This window comes from Canis lupus, chromosome 29, assembly GCF_011100685.1.
Source record: "Canis lupus familiaris isolate Mischka breed German Shepherd chromosome 29, alternate assembly UU_Cfam_GSD_1.0, whole genome shotgun sequence".
Taxonomy (NCBI): Eukaryota; Metazoa; Chordata; class Mammalia; order Carnivora; family Canidae; genus Canis; species Canis lupus.
In genome coordinates, this window is record NC_049250.1 from 32,447,567 (window position 1) to 32,465,849 (window position 18,283).

The window sequence follows — 18,283 nt, forward strand, 5'->3', positions numbered from 1 at the left end:
CTATACTGTTTTCCATGGGGGCCACATCAGTTTACATTCCCACCAATAGCACACCATTTACGTTCCATTAATAGTGCTCCATACTCTCACCAACACTTGTTAACTTCTTGTCTTCTCGATAATAGCCATCCTAACAGATGCAAGGGGATATCTCATTGTAATTTTGACTTGCGTTTCCCTGAAGATTAGCATCTTTTCACATGTCTGTTGGCCATTTGTATGTCTGTGAGCTGTAAAAATGCAGGAAACGGGTGGGCCATGAACCAAGGAATCCTGGTGGCCTCTAGAAGCTGGGAAGTTAAAGGAACAGATTTACTCTTAGAGCTAGCAAAAAAGGAATTTTACATTGCTAATAATTTTATTTTAGCTCAATGAGAACCATGTAGAATTTCTGCCCTAGAGAACTGTAAGATAGTAAATTTGTGTTGTGTTAAGTCACTAAGTTTGTGGTAGTTTGTTATGGAAACAATAGGAAACTAATACAGGAATGCGTTGTGACAATAATTATGAATATCTGACAAGAAGAACTGATTCTGACTCCTAGAAGAAGGATGGAATGAACAGCCATTGCAGGTCTTTATTATGGTGGCCATCTTTCCATATGCAGTTCCCACTTAGTAGTGTGGCTCAGTTGGAGGGAATTAATCATTTTGTTGGAATAAAGAGAAAATAAAATCTCGAGCTTCTGCCTAGGGAATCTGGAAAAGATCATACAAATTCTCATGAGCTGAATCTCCCTCGATGTTTCTAGTTCTTTGCTGAGAACTAACATTTATGGATCACTTTGTAAAATATTTCATTTGAGCTTCACTATTACCCAGATCTCTTTCTTCCTATTTTACCTAAGAAAAACTTCAGGTAGGAAGTTAAGGGAAACTAGAGGTTAAGAGAAACTATTGGTGGATACATGATGTATCCAATAAATGGAAGAAGGATCATGGAGCTTCTCACTCATCCTCAAAACAGATGTTTTGTACCATAAGACTGAGTCATTCTTTTTCCTGATTTTATTCCATATCCTGGAGTATTGAAGCACAACAAAGATTTCCTCCAAAAGTTGGGTATTTTTTTTCTGCCTATGGAACAAAGCTGGCTATATACTATTTTCTCTTAACTGTTTCTGAGTGTATTTTAAAAATGAAGGATCTGGTGTTATCTCAGCCTCTGGTTAACAGGTTTCTGTTTAGGGTCATTGATTGTAGCTTTCACCCTGCCACAGCAGGAAGCCCAGCTCCGATGGAAATCTAATATCAGCTATTGTTTTATTCAAATAATGTAAGTTTAGCAGCTACATACAGGAATGCGCACTCTTGTAGATAAATATAATCAACATATAGCACAGGGCAGGTAAGGCATTCTTCTATACCACCAGAGCTGTACCTGGGAAAAAGGAAAATTAGCCACAAAAATATAAAATATATTTCAAATTTACTTGTGCCTTCTTCTTAACTGTACTAATTCAGATGCAGAGAGGGAGAATTTCTAGAAAAAAAGTAAAAAAAAAACAGTTTTATTGAGATATAATTCAGGAACCATACAATTGACCCATTTAAAGTATACAATTCAATGGTTTTTGGCATATTACATTATTGATTTTTAAAAAATTGTGATTATATATATTTTTATATATATCTCAATCATGATTGAATTTTAAACCATTTTTAAGTGTACGATTCAGTGGCATTAATTACAATTACAATGTTATGCAACCATCACCACTATCTATTTCCAAAACATTTTCATCACCCCAAATAGAAACTCGGTAACCATTAAGCAATAACTCCCCATCCCTCCTCCCTTCAGTCTCTGGTAACCTCTAATCTACTTTTTGTTTTTAAGAATTTGTCTATTTTAGATATTTCCTACAGTGAAGTCATACAACATGTGTCTTTTTGTGTCTGATTTGCTTACTTAGCATGACGTTTGCAAGGCTTATCCACATTGCAGCATGTGTCAGAACCTCATTCCCTTCTACGGCTGCACAATATTTCACTACATGCATATACCACATTTGGTTTATCCACTTATCTGTTAATGGATACTCGGGTTATTTCCACCTTTTGGTTATTGTGACTAATGTTGCAGTGAACATCGACGTACAGGTAGCTGTTGAGTCCCCACTTTGAGTTCTATAGGAATCTACCTCATGGTGGAACTGTTGGATCATATGGTGGTTTTATGTCTGACATTTTGAGGGATGCCAAACCATCTTCCATAGGGGCTGTAGCATTTTAAATTCCCACTAGTAATGTTCAGTGGATTCCAATTTCTCCATGTCCTCACTGGTACCATCCTGGTAGGTGATATCTCATTATGATTTTGTGTAAGTTAACTTTTATTAAAAAGATTAAAAGTCAAATCCTTTCTATCCTTTAATTTCCCTCAGTTTTGTGCATATGAAATCATATTTAGGTGCTTAGTATCATTTCCCAAGTCACTCTCAGATCATGAGTGCTCTTGCCTGTTCTTAGAAAGAGCCTGGTCATCCTGGAAAAGACTCGGACAGAGAATAAACTACAGATGGAGGAATTTTGTGCAATAGGGAAATGTGTGTGAATGTAAAAGTGGGCAAGGAAGGAGCATACATAGGAGGTACATAGTTTATAAAGGGTTATAAAAATTATGTAGGAGAGAGATAACATGGGTGTATTCATGGAAAAGTGCTGAAGGAAATGACAAGGGCAAAGCAGCTATACTCTGTTTATAGAAGCCATAAGTGGAAGGTCCATGGTTCGTCATGTCTAGGACTTGAGGCTTCACGGTAGAGTGAGGATGGATCTGGATTTCTTACATTCCATTTGAATAAGGATGATCATGCTCCCCTCTTTTCCTGTAGGACAGGGAAGTAGCTCTGGAAACCTGTTAAAGACGGGGAACCCATTTCCTCAAGTCGCCTTCCACTGCCACAGATGATCTGACACGAGTACACAGAATGTTGGCCCAGTGATCAGCTGTGTTTGCTAAGGTTAGCCTGTGAGATTTAGGAAAGCTTAAGTTTCCTTCAAAAGAAAGCAAATGACTTGTGTTATTTTTTCGTAAGCGGATTCTCTTTATTAAACTATTAGACCGCATATATTTTTTAGACCACATATTTATCAAAATATTAAACCCCATATTTGGTTGTTTATTCCCAAGGAATGGTAAATGTGATTCTGTATGGAATGCACTCCTCACTGACCTTATGATCTCATGTCTGCCTTTCAGAAAACAAAACAAAACAAAACAAAACAAAACAAAACAAAACCATACACCCAGAGCTTGAAGATAGGCATATTCTTTCACATGTTGTAAATTCATACCAAGAAAAAAAAATCAAAGCTGTGTACAAATATTTATGTACGTGTTGTGCAAGATGCTCATCACAAACTTGCCTGTCAAAAATCTACTGACAACAATAAAATATCTAACTGTAAGGGCTTTATTAGACAAATTTGGCTCGCCCATTTGCTAAAATACTATTTTGCTATTAAATATTATTCTGTAGAAATGTATTAATTGACACATAAGAATACTAATAAGTTATTGACAATCAAAACAAGCAAATCACAAATGAATAAAATCTCCATTTGTCATCTATCGATCCTCTCTTCTTTTCAGGGTTATATATCTGGACAATGACATACCACAATAGTGGCCTTTGGGAAGTAAGATTACGGGTCAGTTTTCTTCATTCAATAAGATTGTATTTTATACTTTTTATTTTTTTTTTAAGATTTTATTTATTTATTCATGAGAGACACACAGAGAGAGGCAGAGACATAGGCAGACACAGGCTCCATGCAGGGAGCCTGACGTGGGCCTCGATCCTGGGTCTCCAGGAACACGTCCTGGGCTGAAGGCAGGCACTCAACCACTGAGCCACCCAGGGATCCCTGTTTTATACTTTTTATACAATAAACCTGTGTTACAAATCCACATCCTCTACCCACACAACCTGGAAAATGCCAGAGGGTGGCAATTTCACCACACTGTTCATGAGGGGGTTGCTTCTCCTGCACATAAACAGCATCATACCTCCCTGTCTCCACATATTCAGAAGAGTATTCTGGATTCTTTAACAACAACAAGAGTTCTACATTCGTCTTAGAGAAGACCGGCAAGATACAATTCTACAAGGCAGCAAATGCTCATGGGAGAGTAGAAGAGGAGATGGTTCAGCAATGACGAATCTTCCTGGTTTGGTCACAGAAGGGGAGAGCGTTGCCAGTTCCCGCTGTCGGGATGCCTTTTGTGTCCTGCATCTTTTTTTTAGCTCAGGGATTATCAGGGCAGGGTTTCCACGCCAGAGCATTCAATACAGCTTGCCCACCCAAATTCAGAGCTCAGTGTGCTTACTACTAGCTTTTAAAAACTTTGCTAGATAAGAATTTAGCTCTTGCCAACAAAATCTTTTCATATGGGTGACTTATTCGTTCAGGAAGCAAGCAAACAGTGCTGTGGTGACATTGATGCACTACAAAGGCATTCACTCCGAGTTAATTTCAGCAGAGTATAATCTTTCAGTTGCTTTGTTAATAAAATGTCCAAATCGTCTTTTTCCACACTGACACTTTACATACTTGGCTTGCATAGTCTATAGGCGTCATAGAGACTGACAGGACCAGATGATCTGATGACCAGTTATGCTGTCAATAACGAAGAGTGGTGAGGTCTGAGCTCAATATCTCCTGGTTCATCTTTATGTTCCTTTTTGAAGATCTAAATAAAATATTAAAACTGAATTTTCAAAATGTTACAGCATAGCATGGAAGGTACAAGTTTTTATTTATTTTTTATTTTTTATTTTTAGAGATTTTATTTATTTATTCATGATAGACACACAGAGAGAGAAGCAGAGACACAGGCAGAGGGAGGAGCAGGCCTCCATGCAGGGAGCCTGATGCAGGATTTGATCCCGGGACTCCAGGATCATGCCCTGGGCCAAAGGCAGGCACTAAACCCCTGAGCCACCTAGGGATCCCAAACGTACAAGTTTTTAAAATTAACTTTTGAAGTTACTTCTGAAATGTCCCTTGAAAAATATTGGATTGAGCAGGTGTTTGGTGTCTAAGTCTGTTTTTCCAGAGGTTTCCACTAACAAGGTCCGGAAGGGAATTATGACAGATCTAAAAACATCAGGCCACAGACTGAGAAAGGTGTTTAAAAATGGAAACTATGCACAGACAAGAATTAGGTTTTTTACTCAATCAAGTTAAAAGTGTGCAAGCAAAGAAGAATCTTCATCAGTAAACTGGAAGATGATTGAAGAGATTTTTTTCAGGTAGAGCGATTTGGGGAGTTCATTAGCAAGATCTTTGAAATTTTTTATACCTTATTTAATTATCTAAATCTGGGACAACTTTTTTTTTTCCCTCCTAGAAATCTTCACTCCTAAAAGATGATGCTCATCATTGCTGCTGAATCATCTCTACCTTTACTCCTCCCATCAGCATTTGCTGCTTTGTAGAATTGTATCTTGCTGGTCTTCTCTAAGGAAAATTTAGACCCCCCCCCTTTTTTTTGAGGAGACGAGAATGCCATGCTATTCTTCTGAATATGTGGAGATGGGGAAGTATGATGCTGTGAATGTGGAGGAAAATCATCCCTCTTTGTGAACAGAATCGTTGAGTTGTTATTGAATTTGGACTCCGCACGCGATTCTTTGATATTGGGTGCCATAGAATACTCTTTTAAATCATTATTGGTTCAGAAAAGTCTTAAAAAAATAATCACCAATTTGCACATAAGAAAAAGGTCCACAGGGCTGCTTTAATTTTTCAGCCAGCTGGTTTTTCCTCCTCCCGCCTTGTCTAACTACCATCCATCCTTTTCATGCTGGTCATGTTACTTCAATGGACTTGTTCCATACATAAAGTTTGGGAATTTGAAAAATTTGGAAATTAATAAAGAAAAGCAGTGTAGAGGGAGTCTATGTAAGCCTTGCTACTGCAGTACTACAATTCTTGTAGACATCTTCTGTATGTTTCCATAAATCTGCTGTTCTGTATGTTTCCATAAATCTTTTGTTCTTCCCTCAAGAACAACAAAATTTCACTCAGAATAGAAACAAAACACACTTGCCCTATTGACAAATGAATTGTTATCAATAAACAAATATTCATCAAGTACCTGCTACATGTCAAGCAGTGGGAATACGGCAGTGAAACGATGAAGCCTCTGACCTCATGGGAGTCTCAGACATTCATCAGTAATTATAAATGTGATGTGCACTAGGAATCAGGGCAATATGGGAAATCTGTTGCGTTCTTTCTGTTCCTTTAATGACTTCCCTTAAAAATTAATGTCACTAGTGCCTCTGTGATCTAGGACCTACACTGAATATATGCAGCAAGTGAATTCTTAAAGAGCAGAAGGATGAATATATAAACAGTGTAAAGTGTGCTCAGAGAATACAAAAGCAATGGCCTGAGGCAGAGAGAATACATTCCATTTCAGGAACTGTGATCTCAGGGGCCCCTCTGACCCTGTCTTCTACCCTCTTCACCATTCTAGAATACCTCCTCAACTGTTCTGTTGGTAAGTCATCAATCTATTTTAGTACAAGTCAATGGCAGTTCCAGTATGACATCACCATCTTGACCAAATCTACTTCTGTGTACTGTGTTCTTGCTTCCAGAGGACAAGTGGCTTATCATCTTCCTTTATGTATGATTTTTCCCCTGTCATTTGCTGTATTTCTTAGTATATTTTTCTGACTCTACTGTCTAGTTCAACCTGGGAGGGCAAAAACAGCATTGTGCAAAATCCCTAGGTAAATAATCTTAAATCCCTCCTCTTTTGGGCCATGTTAGCAGGTACATTTTATAAAAACCTATGTCTATTTTTTCCTATGAAATTATATGTATAAATACACACAGATATATATATACTCACATATGTATAATATATATAATATATGTATATTAATATATATGCAATATACATATATTTAATTTTTAAAAATTTATTTATGATAGTCACACAGAGAGAGAGAGGCAGAGACACAGGCAGAGGGAGAAGCAGGCTCCATGCACCGGGAGCCTGACGTGGGATTTGATCCCAGGTCTCTAGGATCATGCCCTGGGCCAAAGGCAGGCACTAAACCGCTGCGCCACCCAGGAATCCCTATATGCAATATATATTGAGCAGGTATAGATTTAGACACTTGGGTTACTATTATTACTAGTATACAAGTTACATGAAAATTATATATATTATATATATTATATATATATATTATATGTATACATATATATGATTACATATATATAATCCTTGAGGGGGAGAGAATGTCTCACGAAAAGCTTATAAACTCAATGGTATAACACAGTGGTAACCCCCTCAAATCCTATGAAGTCACTTAGCAATACATGTCTGTGGTGCTAGGATAATTCTAATTTTGTTCTTGGAAGGAGCATTAAAGCCATTGTGTTAGCTCCAAAAACAACCTGACAGAAATAATTTTATTTCTTTTTTCACCAGGAAAAATTCTCATGTACTTCCTGTACCATAGAATAAATATCATGGTGCTTGTAAAATATTTCAGTATCTGAGGTCATTTAGGGACATGTTGCATTTTTAAGGGCTAGTGACTTATATCCGAGCTCACTGCTTTTATTCGTATTTAGCAATAAAATATTTTACCTTCTTTGACTTATTGCCTGCCAAACATCAACTGTTTTTTTTGTTTAGATTCATAATATTTTTTCCCTTGAAATCTTTTTAGAGCCTTATGCACTTTATGAAAAAGTAAATAAAATTTAGCATTAAGAAAGAGTACCCTATTTATACACATGCACTTTTTCCCTCACACACATATTTTAATAAAGCGATGGTATCTGGAAAGAAAGTGCATTTGGTAGATAAGGGTTTAGGTTCTGCCTCCACAAAAATTAGAATTCCAATCCTGACTTTGCTCTTCTCCAACTATGTAGTTTTGGACAAGTTTCTACAGTCCTTGAAGCCTCAACATTCTCATATGTTAAGTGAGGAAAATAACTGTATGGAATTCATAGGGCTGTTGTGATGACTGAGATGCTGTCTACTGAAGCCTAAAGAAGTGTCTGTAATTTCATTTAGGGATTTATTTAGTAAATACTACTTAATGTGCAACCACAGTTCTAGGTCTTTGCAAATATGACTCATTTATTATTTCATTTAATACTTCAATCCTAATAACAACTGTATGAGGTGGGCACTCTTATTATTTCTATTTAATAGATGAGGAAACCAAGGGCTGAGAGGTTAAGGTAACTATCCCAGGTTAAAAGACAATATCAGAACCAGGATTGCCCATGTGGGCAATCAGGCTAAAAAAATCCATGCTCTGAAACAGTGTTGCCCTATTTTATTTATGTATTAATTCATCCAACTTACTTAAATCCTACTATGTGTCAGGAATTGTCCTAGGCATATGGTTACAAAGATGAAAAAGTCTCTGCCTTTGTGAAGATCATCATTTAGGGGTTAAAAAAAAGGAAATTGTGAACAAATAATTACAGTCCAATGACGTACCTCCATAGAAGACATGAGTTCAGTGGCTGTGGGAGCCGCTGGCCCATTATTAACACTTGAAGGACTTAGGAAGAGGTACAAATGAAGACCTATATTCCACATGTTCAAATATTTAAACATTATAAATCAAGTTTCAGAAAGCTGTTTTTATAATGACAAACTTGAAAGTATGTGAATTTTGTATTGCTAAAAGTTGACATGTATCAAAGACAACCGAATTTAAGTATTAGTGGGCATGTCTGTGTATTCTGTTGAAGGGCTAGCAACATTTGGATCGAGTAATAAAATAACAATGGGCATAATTCATTTTTTAAAAAAGATTTTATGCATTTATTCATGAGAGACACAGAGAGAGAGAGGGAGAGACACAGGCAGAAGGAGAAGCAGGCTCCACGCAGGGAGCCGGATGTGGGACTCGATCCCAGGACTCCAGGGTCACGACCTGAGCCAAAGGCAGATGTTCAACTGCTGAGCCACCCAGCCGTCCCAATAGTGGGCATAATTCATAAATAAAATTCATTTACCCACAGATATATTTTTCTGACCTTAGTTTTATCAAAGTAACTATCAATTTATAATCAAGATTTTCATATAACTTGTATACTATTAATAATAGTAGCCTAAGTGTCTAACTCTATACCTGCTAACTGTATACCTGCATACAATTTGGACATATTTTCATCAAATTGTAAATTAAAACAAATGCACCAAAGTTAAATTATTTTTATATTTTTCTAAATTTCTCTTTATATGGAATATTCAGTTATTTATTAAAAATAAAATACAAAACAAAAAAATTAAAAAATTAACCAAAGCTGAAATTTATAATTTGATTTTTTGAAAATGTAATTAAACTGTATTAAATACGTATTTTTTATTTGGGTATACTTGACACACAATGTTACATTAGTTTGAGTATACAGCATAGTGATTCAACAACTTTAAATGTTACGCTATGTTCACCAGAAGTGTAGCTACCATCTGTCACCGTGCAGCACTATTATGATGCCATTAACTATATTCCCTGCACTGGACTTTTTACTTCCATGACTGACTCATTCCAGAGCTGGAAGCTTGCATTTCCTACTCCCTCTCACCCATTTTGCCATCCCCCCATCTCCCTCCCTTGTAGACACCATCAGTTTGTTCTCTGTATTTTTAGGTCTGATTCTGCTTTTTGTTTGCTTATTCATTTGTTTTGTTTTTTAGATTCCACTTAAAGTGAAATCCTATGGTATTTGTCTTTCTCTGTCTCACTTATTTTGCTTAGCATAATACCCTTTAGGTCTACCCTAAAGTGTGTCACATGTTTTTATTTTTATTTTTTAAAATATTTTATTTATTCACTTGAGAGAGAATGAGAGAGAGCACAAGGTTGGGGGAGGTAGGCAGAGGTAGTGGGAGAAGCAGGCTCCCCACTGGTCAAGGGGTCCCCCAGGACCCTGAGGCCATGACCTGAGCTGAAGGCAGACACCCAACTGACTGAGCCACCCAGGAGACCCTTGTTAAATGTTTTTTTATGCAAATAAAACGATTCAATATAAAATCATTTTATACAAATAAAATGATTCCCAATGCTAGTGACCAATGTCCATGTAGTTGCTTACTGGATTGATGAGTCACACATGTTACATCTATTTATATAAAATTTAAGAGTAATGTGAATTGTTAACGGTTGCAGAATGTTCCTCTGCGACCATGCGTGACTGTTGTGAATTCTCACTAATTTGCAAGTACCTCTGGAACCATAAATTTGAGCACATAGACAAACAAGAAAATGGGTATTTGGCTCCACTAGGAATAGCAGTTTGTTTTGCAGGAATCTATTGCACATATGCTATTTGAAAAGCATGATTATCGTGTCCATTCTTTGCCTAAACATTACCACGGCTCAAATTCTCCACACACTCTCAGCAGCGTCGGTCTCCAGCGTCGGCATGACCCACAAACCTTTATGTTGTCCAGCTGCAGTTGCCTTTTTTTTTTTTTAAGGACATATGGCTAGAGATAAGGAGATGTGTTTCTTTGGAGCCAGAATCATGTTAGTCATGGAAGAGACATTTAGGGTTATGAGTCTTGCTCTGTCAGTGCTGACCACCAGATCCTAAGAGAAAGGGGTGTCCATATATTCTTTTATAAATTAATTTTTGTGTTTATGACATACGAGACCCTCCAAAGTGCATGATCCTTCTAGTTTTGGTCTTAGGGAGATATTGTATCACTACTAGCTGCAGGGCCAAGGGATTTTTTTTTTTTTTTTAATTTTATGAGGCAGGTATTTGGTTGAGTCTTGGAAGGAGACAGAGGACTGTGGGGCACGGTGCTGAGAGCATATGCAAAGGCACTGAGGCACTTAGGAGTGTAGCCCACTCGGTGAACTGCAGACATGTCTGCATGGCTAGAGCACAAGAGGCTTGAGGGAAGAGATGGATGGTAACGCAGGAGAGGTAAGTGGGGACACATCATGCAGCTCTTAAGAGCCAGTTGGTGTTTATCCTGAAACAAGGAGGAACATTAAACGTTTTTTTTTTTTTTTTTTTTTTACAGGGGAGGAATTTGTTTAGATTGAGCCCTGATGTGGAACCTTGGAGAAGGGCAAGAACTCAGCAATTCGGGTAGCAATTATCCCAGGGAGAAACGACACTGACCTTAACAAAGTTGGGGTGGGGGGGGTGGAAATTGGAAATGCTGGGAGAGGCTGGGAGAGATTGGGAATGTGGTGAGGAGCTGGATGTTCGTTACAGGAAGGCCTAGAACACTGTGGTTGTTTAATAAATGTTTGCAGAAATGAACTGTCCTCCAGCTCCCAGGGCCTCCAGCATTTTATCTGCACTATCACATGCCTTGGTTTAACTGTGAATTAATTTGCATACATTGTTTTAATACTTTGAATTGCAAAGTGGGTACATTCTTAACCAAAGGAAGATTGATACCAAAGACAAACACACCAAGAGATTCTCAGTGAACCTGGGCTGATACTATTACACAACTGTGTTCATTTCCAGTAGGACCAGGTTCTTGGCTCCCATCTCCTTGAGTCAAAGACGTTCGTCTCACGGGTCCATGAAGTCACAGATGGTTGGGTTATAATGTATATCACTCATTAACAAGTCTTCTGTCCCCCCCCCCCCCCCCCCCCCCCCCGTCGGTTACCCTTGGTAACATCCTGTCTACTGTGTCCCGTGGGAAACATTGAGAATCCTTGAGTTATCGGAATAGATTGTAACTTCACAAAATGTTGCCTTTGTTCTTCCAAGTGCTGACTCCTCTATTGCTAAATCAAATTTAACCTAAAATGACTTTGTTGTTGTTTTGTTGTGCTTCAGTTGGCCTTGTGCTGTAACCTTTCAAAACTGATGGGGGGACAGATGGATAACAAATGTAGCTTGAAAATTTGGAAATTTGATAGTCGCAGACAATGGGGATCGTGCTGTTTTTATGTATCTCTTTAAAGGTCCCTTTTTAGGGGCACCTGGGTGGCTCAGTTGGTTAAGTGTCTGCCTTTGGCTCACATCATGATCCCAGGGTCTTGGGATCGAGCCCCCCATCGAGCTCTACTGGGTGGGAGCGGGGGAGCCTACTTCTCCCTCTCCCTCTGCCTGCAAATCCCCTTGCTTGTGCTCTCTCTCTCAATCTGTCAAATTAATAAATAAAATCTTAAAAAAAAGTCCCTTTTTATTCATGCTTGTTATATATGGCTTTTAATTATAGCTGGGTCGACTGGCCCACCTGATGCAAATTCAATCCTAAATTGTCTCTAAAACTTATCCTGACTTTAATATTTATTTTTTAAGATTTTATTTATTTATTTATTCATGGGAGACAGAGAGAGAGAGAGAAAGGCAGAGACACAGGCAAAGGGAGAAGCACACTCCATGCAGGGAGCCTGACGTGGGACTTGATCCTGGGTCTCCAGGATCACACCCTAGGGCTGAAGGTGGCGCTAAACCACTGAGCCACCAGGGCTGCCCTTATCCTGACTTTAAACACTGGGAGAGGTCCAGCCTTAACCTGGGACTGCACACTTAGCCAGAGCTGCTGCTGCTACTATGTGCCTCAGTTCTAGTAACTGCTGCCTCTGCCTAGACTCTGTGCCCAAGTCTAGGTGTCCACAGCCCGATTTTCCTAAGATATGGACAGCAAGTTGCATTTAGCCATTTTTTTATTTTACCCAGGAATTGAAGTCTAACTCTCCAACCTCAAGCTTTGATTTGTGACCACATTCTGGATTTTCCAACTGGTCCCGGATTTCTTTAGGATCTTGCATCTGGTTGCTGGTATAGCTCTACTACTTTTTTTCTGCGGCTTTACCTCTTACATATTTGACTTAGTAGGCCAAGATGGACTTTCACTGAGTTAGACCTATTCTCCTAGCCTATTCTTCATATCAGGAGACAAGGCTGACAATAGATTTCAAATCCTTCCATTGTGTTCCAACTTGTTGATGTAGGTTGGTTGTGTGCCTAGGTAGATGGGCAAATTTGTAGCCCATATAGAGGTAGAAAAACTTGGCTGGATAGACAGCAAGAGGAAGTTAAGATTCAATCATTCTTCCTCTGCCTTCTTAAGGCATTTGATCGCATGTATATCAGTATATGTTTCATTCTATTTTGGTTTGTAGTTCTTAACGTGGACGTCTCCACCAATAGATTATAAGCTCCTCTGTGATTGGATCTATTTTAATCTATTTTAATCTATTTCTCTATTCACAACAGCACTAGGATAGTGCTCTCCAAGTGGTGAACACTAGTAAATGGTTGAAGAAATAAAGAAATATAAAACCAGGGTTCATTAGATGCTTATTAATAAATAGGATCCAGTGTCTTATTGTCTTTATCTTTATTATACCATTAGTGTAATGCTATCCAAATGTAAAATACAGTATACATTTGAAATAATAAATAACAATAGAATTACAGTATCATTTTTCACCTGAGTCAATAGTTTATCCTTTGTGATTTTTCTTCTGCCTAGAAATCAGAAACTGCTGTTAGACTGATAGTGTTTAATTTTCAGAGACAATGTATTATTCCTTTTTATAGCCAGAATAACTCATCTGTGTTCAAGTTGAATACGTTAAGCATTCATTCTACGGTCTAACTTTTTGAGTTCTTCCAAGAGATAAAAAGATAAGTAATAAGATGAATCACTGCCTTCCTGCTTTTTTCCCTCTCACTCATTCTTTTGGCAATCTTTATAGTGTTTATAGTCTAAAGGAAGAGATCAATGAGGCATTCAAGGATTATGAAACGAGACAGAAAAGGAGAGGGTGGAGAGATGCTCTCACAGTGTTCTGTGGGGAACTCTATGCTAGGGAAGGCTTGACACCAGCTGTGGGAATATTACCCCTTAACTCTCCCTCTTTATATTGAATCTAGGGTTTTATTATATGATTTTATTTTATTTTATTTTATTTTATTTTTTTTGATTTTTTTTTTTGATTTTATTTTTTTAAGTGGGCTCCACAGCTAGTGTGGGGCTTGAACTCACAACTCTTAGATCAAGACCTGAGCTGAGATCAAGAGTCAAAAGCTTAACCAACTGAGCCACCTCGGTGCCCCTAATTTTACCTTTTTCTACTGTCAAGGAAATACATGGGAAGGTGAGCAAATTATAGTTTTACAGGGCTTTCCTTGAATCTGCCTTAATTTGCAAGTTCATTCATTCTTTCAACAAAAACTATATGCAGTAAGTATTAAGATCTTTAGTAATTTATTTTGAGTAACAAATTACACATCACATACTTTGTAACTAGTCAAGACACCTTTGTTGAGAATGCTTGTTCAAGGACCAAGGGAAAGTGCTAGTGGGGCAATGGGGTCACTTTAAATATTTATTGATTATATATGTAAAGAATCAGAGAGTATTGTCTTGCTGTACTTCTTCGATTATTAAGATTGAGCAGTTTCCATATATTTATTGATCATTTGTTTGTCTTCTTTACTGATTGCTTATTCATATCTTCATACTATTTTCTTTTGGGAATCAATTTTTATGCTCATAACTTGTGAAAGGTTTTTCTACAGCAACGCCATTGTTCCTGTGGATGTCATTTACATTGAAAAAATTTCCCCCAAAAATTAAAAAAAAAAAAGGGGATCCCTGGGTGGCTCAGCGGTTTGGCGCCTGCCTTTGGCACAGGGCGCGATCCTGGAGACCCGGGATCGAATCCCATGTCAGGCTCCCAGTGCATGGAGCCTGCTTCTCCCTCTGCCTGTGTCTCTGCCTCTCTCTCTCTCTCTCTGTGACTATCATAAATAAATAAATAATTTAAAAAAAAAGAAAAAATTTCCCCAGTTGTCATTTTAATTTTCATTAATTTTTGTTTTTACTATTCTTGGTTGACCTAGGTATTTAAGTTTTTCATAGTTCAATAAATTATTCTGTTATTTCTTGGTTTGTACCTTTGGTGTTTTGAAGGCTCTTCAATCATATATTTAAATATTTACCTATTTTTCTAGTATATTGATTTCATTGAAAAATGTAACTACTTTGCATTTATTCTGGTGTGTGGATAAGATAAGGGTCTTTTTTTCTCAGTAGCTAAACATTATCTCTGCATGGTGTGATTCTGTTATGCATGTTTGGTTTCTCTGGCAATTTAGGTCATCTACTAACATGATGGAAAATGACACAGCCAAACAGCTTAACATGTATCTGCCTCTGAAGCGTATTAAAATACTTATCGATGATTTGAGGTAAGTATATTCTCTAGTCTTTGGGGGGGGGGAAATAAAGCCTCTTAAACATTATTCCTCTCTGACATAATTGCTATTTCTACATTCTCATAGCAAAGGGATTAGCATCCCAGATGCCATTGTGAGGAACCTCTAGCAAGTGCATTTGTGCTCTGAGCATTCTAACACCTTCAAACATGACCTCTTTGTCCATCAGTTCACTTTTAGTATAAAGATAGTAAAGATACTCTTAAAGTACAAGATAAGAGTATGCGCATATCTTTCCCCCCTATTTTAGGGGTTTATTCTTTTTTTGTACTTTATTTTTAAATTGAATTATAATTGATATGCAATGTTATATTTCAGGTGTAAAACATAGTGATCTGATATTTTTGTACAATACAAAATGATCACCTTGATAGGTCTAGTTACCATCTATCATAGACAAAGCTATTACAATATTATTGACTATGGTCTCTATGCTGTCTATTACATCCTCATGACTTATTTATTTATTTATTTCTTAAAAATTTTTTTTTAATATTTTATTTATTTATTCATGAGAGACAGAAAGAGAGAGAGAGAGAGAGAGAGAGAGAGAGAGGCAGAGACATAGGCAGAGGGAGAAGCAGGCTCCATGCAGGGAGCCGGACATAGGACTCGATCCTGGGTCTCCAGGATCAGGCCCTGGGCCGAAGGTGGCGCTAAACAGCTGAGCCACCTGGGCTGCCCATGAGTTATTTATTTTATAACTGGAAGTTTTTATCTCTTAATCCCTCTCACCTATTTTCCCATCCCCTTACCTCTCCCTCAGCTGGCAACCACCAGTTTGATCTGTGTGAGAGTTATATACATATCTTTAAGACTCTAAGTTACTCCCATGAATACCTTCTCTATTGAAATCAAGATTTGTAAGCAAGAATTCTTAAGGCTATTTCTCCTAACTTATTTAAGCATGGTATATTTCATCAAAATCTTTTTTTTATTTTATGCATTTTCTTCTCAGCTTTGTAAATGTGTCTGTATAATTCTAAGAACACATAATGAACTGTATTCTTGTAATAGGTTAAATATCCGTACCTGCATTTCTATTTTGTCAAAGTAGACCAGTCCTACAATCAATGCATTTATCCATTTATATCTATGTGTGTCTGTCTCTGTCTACCTAGTGAGATTGAAAATAGCTAAATCTAGTAAGAGTAATAAGGAAATCCTACTAGAGTGCTTCACAGGGAATAGTGTGTAATTAAGCATTTACTATTTATGGATAACCATCAAGATTATGCTCATAAAATAAGTATTTCCATATGCATTCGTGGTCTTAGATACAAAGAATGTTGATGACTTTCAGAGTGATTTGAAGTCATTATTAATCTGATGAGATCTCTGACTGAATTTTTTTTCTATGCCTTTTTTACTCTCATTTGTAAATTTTTGCTAGTGTATCCACTAATAAATGAAACAATTCACCAAAGAAAGAATTCTCTTTTTTTTTTATCCATTTTATATCTCTTCTGCAATGGGACCCTATACCAATTCAAAATAATATTTGTAAAAGAGAAAAAGATAATTCATGAACTAAGCTAGAATATATACATCATCCCATCTAGAAACCTGTTGTAAAGAATGACTTGGAAAAGCACAAATAATTGTTAAATTAGGAAGCAAGATAGACCTGGAGTCCCACTGTAGTTCAACTTCTTTTTGTAGTTTAGAGCCAGAATCCTATCTGTGGTCTAGGATTGACTTTGTGATGGGGAAGGGAGAAAAGTGTTAAGTTTCTAAGTACTCTAAAGCTCCATACTAAATTTTGATTGTATCTAATTCTTTTCATTTTCAGGGAGGTAGAGAGAAGTTTCATTGCTCTACTTACATATTTATAGGAATCTGTGACCCCAAAATGATGAAGAACTACTGATAAGAGAGTAACCAGTTATAAGAAATAGAAATTTCCTCTTTTGAGTCATGTAAAAAATTAAATTTAAAGATGTTTATTTCCTTTCCTTTCATTTTTCCCTAATTCTCTTTGATGAATTTAATGGTCTTAGAGTTATTTTCTGAAATGTGCAGAAATGAACAATTTAGAAACTATCTTGGACTCACAAATCAGCAAAAGGATGCCATAAATGTTCAGCATGCTATTTCTGAAAGCAAGAGTAGGAGTGGTGGAGCTGTAGAAGACAGAAAGTGGTAGAGAGTAGAAGCACCTTCTACCCTTGAGCCTGTCTGTGCTGGGCCTTTCAGCTGCCATTGTCATTCTCGATGATTGGAAGAAGGTCAGCTGCCCAACATCATGGAAAAATCAGAAAATCATTGCAATCCTTGCAAGATGTTCAAATTATTTACCAAAGTTGGCAAGGGAAGAGGGCACACAGCAGGAGGGTGGGTCAAAGAAATATATGAGTTGCTTTCTCAGATGATCCAATGCCTTGTCCACATATCTTCTCTCAACAGCTGCTTTTATCGGCTACTTCAGAGAAATGTGGAAAGCCCCCATAATGCACCTTGTGAGTTCTGCCAAATAAGTGAAATTCTGGCAGAAGCAATAGGGGGAAACATGCTCCCCAGTTGGCAGTCAGCTTAGGGATAAAGTTTGATGGCCATCATATATCTTCTGTCAATTCTTTGCCCGCTCCATAGCACGACTTGGAGATTTATATTTAAATTCAAGAATCAGTTTTAATGTTCTTAAAAAATATATGGCCATTAAGTATTTTTCAGGTCCTTGTTGTGAAATTTGTTTTTTTAATTGCTCAATTTCTTTCCAGAAAATATTTTCAAACATTGTGGGTTCCTAGGAGATATTCTTTGCAGATATCTTTCTGCAAAAAAGTATTTTATACCTTTTATACCTTATGCAGATGTATTTTTCAAATTAAACTCATACCCCTCTGTCTTTGGTTCTCATGATGACCTTTGATAACTGTAGAATTAAAATCTTATTAATGTGACTCATGATATTAGGAGATCGCAGGACAGACTTTCTCAATATTTGGCAAATATATAGTAAAATACACAGATTACTTTTGCAAAGAAAGTATTTTCTATTATGCAATGCTTATGGGTGCAGAGCTAAAGTATTATTTGGCTCTATTACATCTTAATAAATAGGA

The 18,283-nt window shown here is 37.2% G+C and overlaps 1 long non-coding RNA gene across 2 annotated transcripts; it reads left to right on the top strand.

Annotated features, from left to right (window-relative positions):
• Positions 1–6,529: 6,529 nt before the first annotated feature.
• On the top strand, positions 6,530–17,174 carry LOC111093160. Of its 2 annotated transcripts, XR_005381181.1 has the most exons (4): positions 6,544–6,645; positions 11,041–11,108; positions 15,099–15,191; positions 17,011–17,174. It is a non-coding gene; the product is annotated as an uncharacterized LOC111093160 (long non-coding RNA). The 2 variants fall into 2 exon arrangements; XR_005381180.1 differs by lacking the exon at positions 11,041–11,108 and having other exon boundaries at positions 6,530–6,645; positions 17,011–17,170.
• The last annotated feature ends 1,109 nt before the right edge of the window (positions 17,175–18,283 follow it).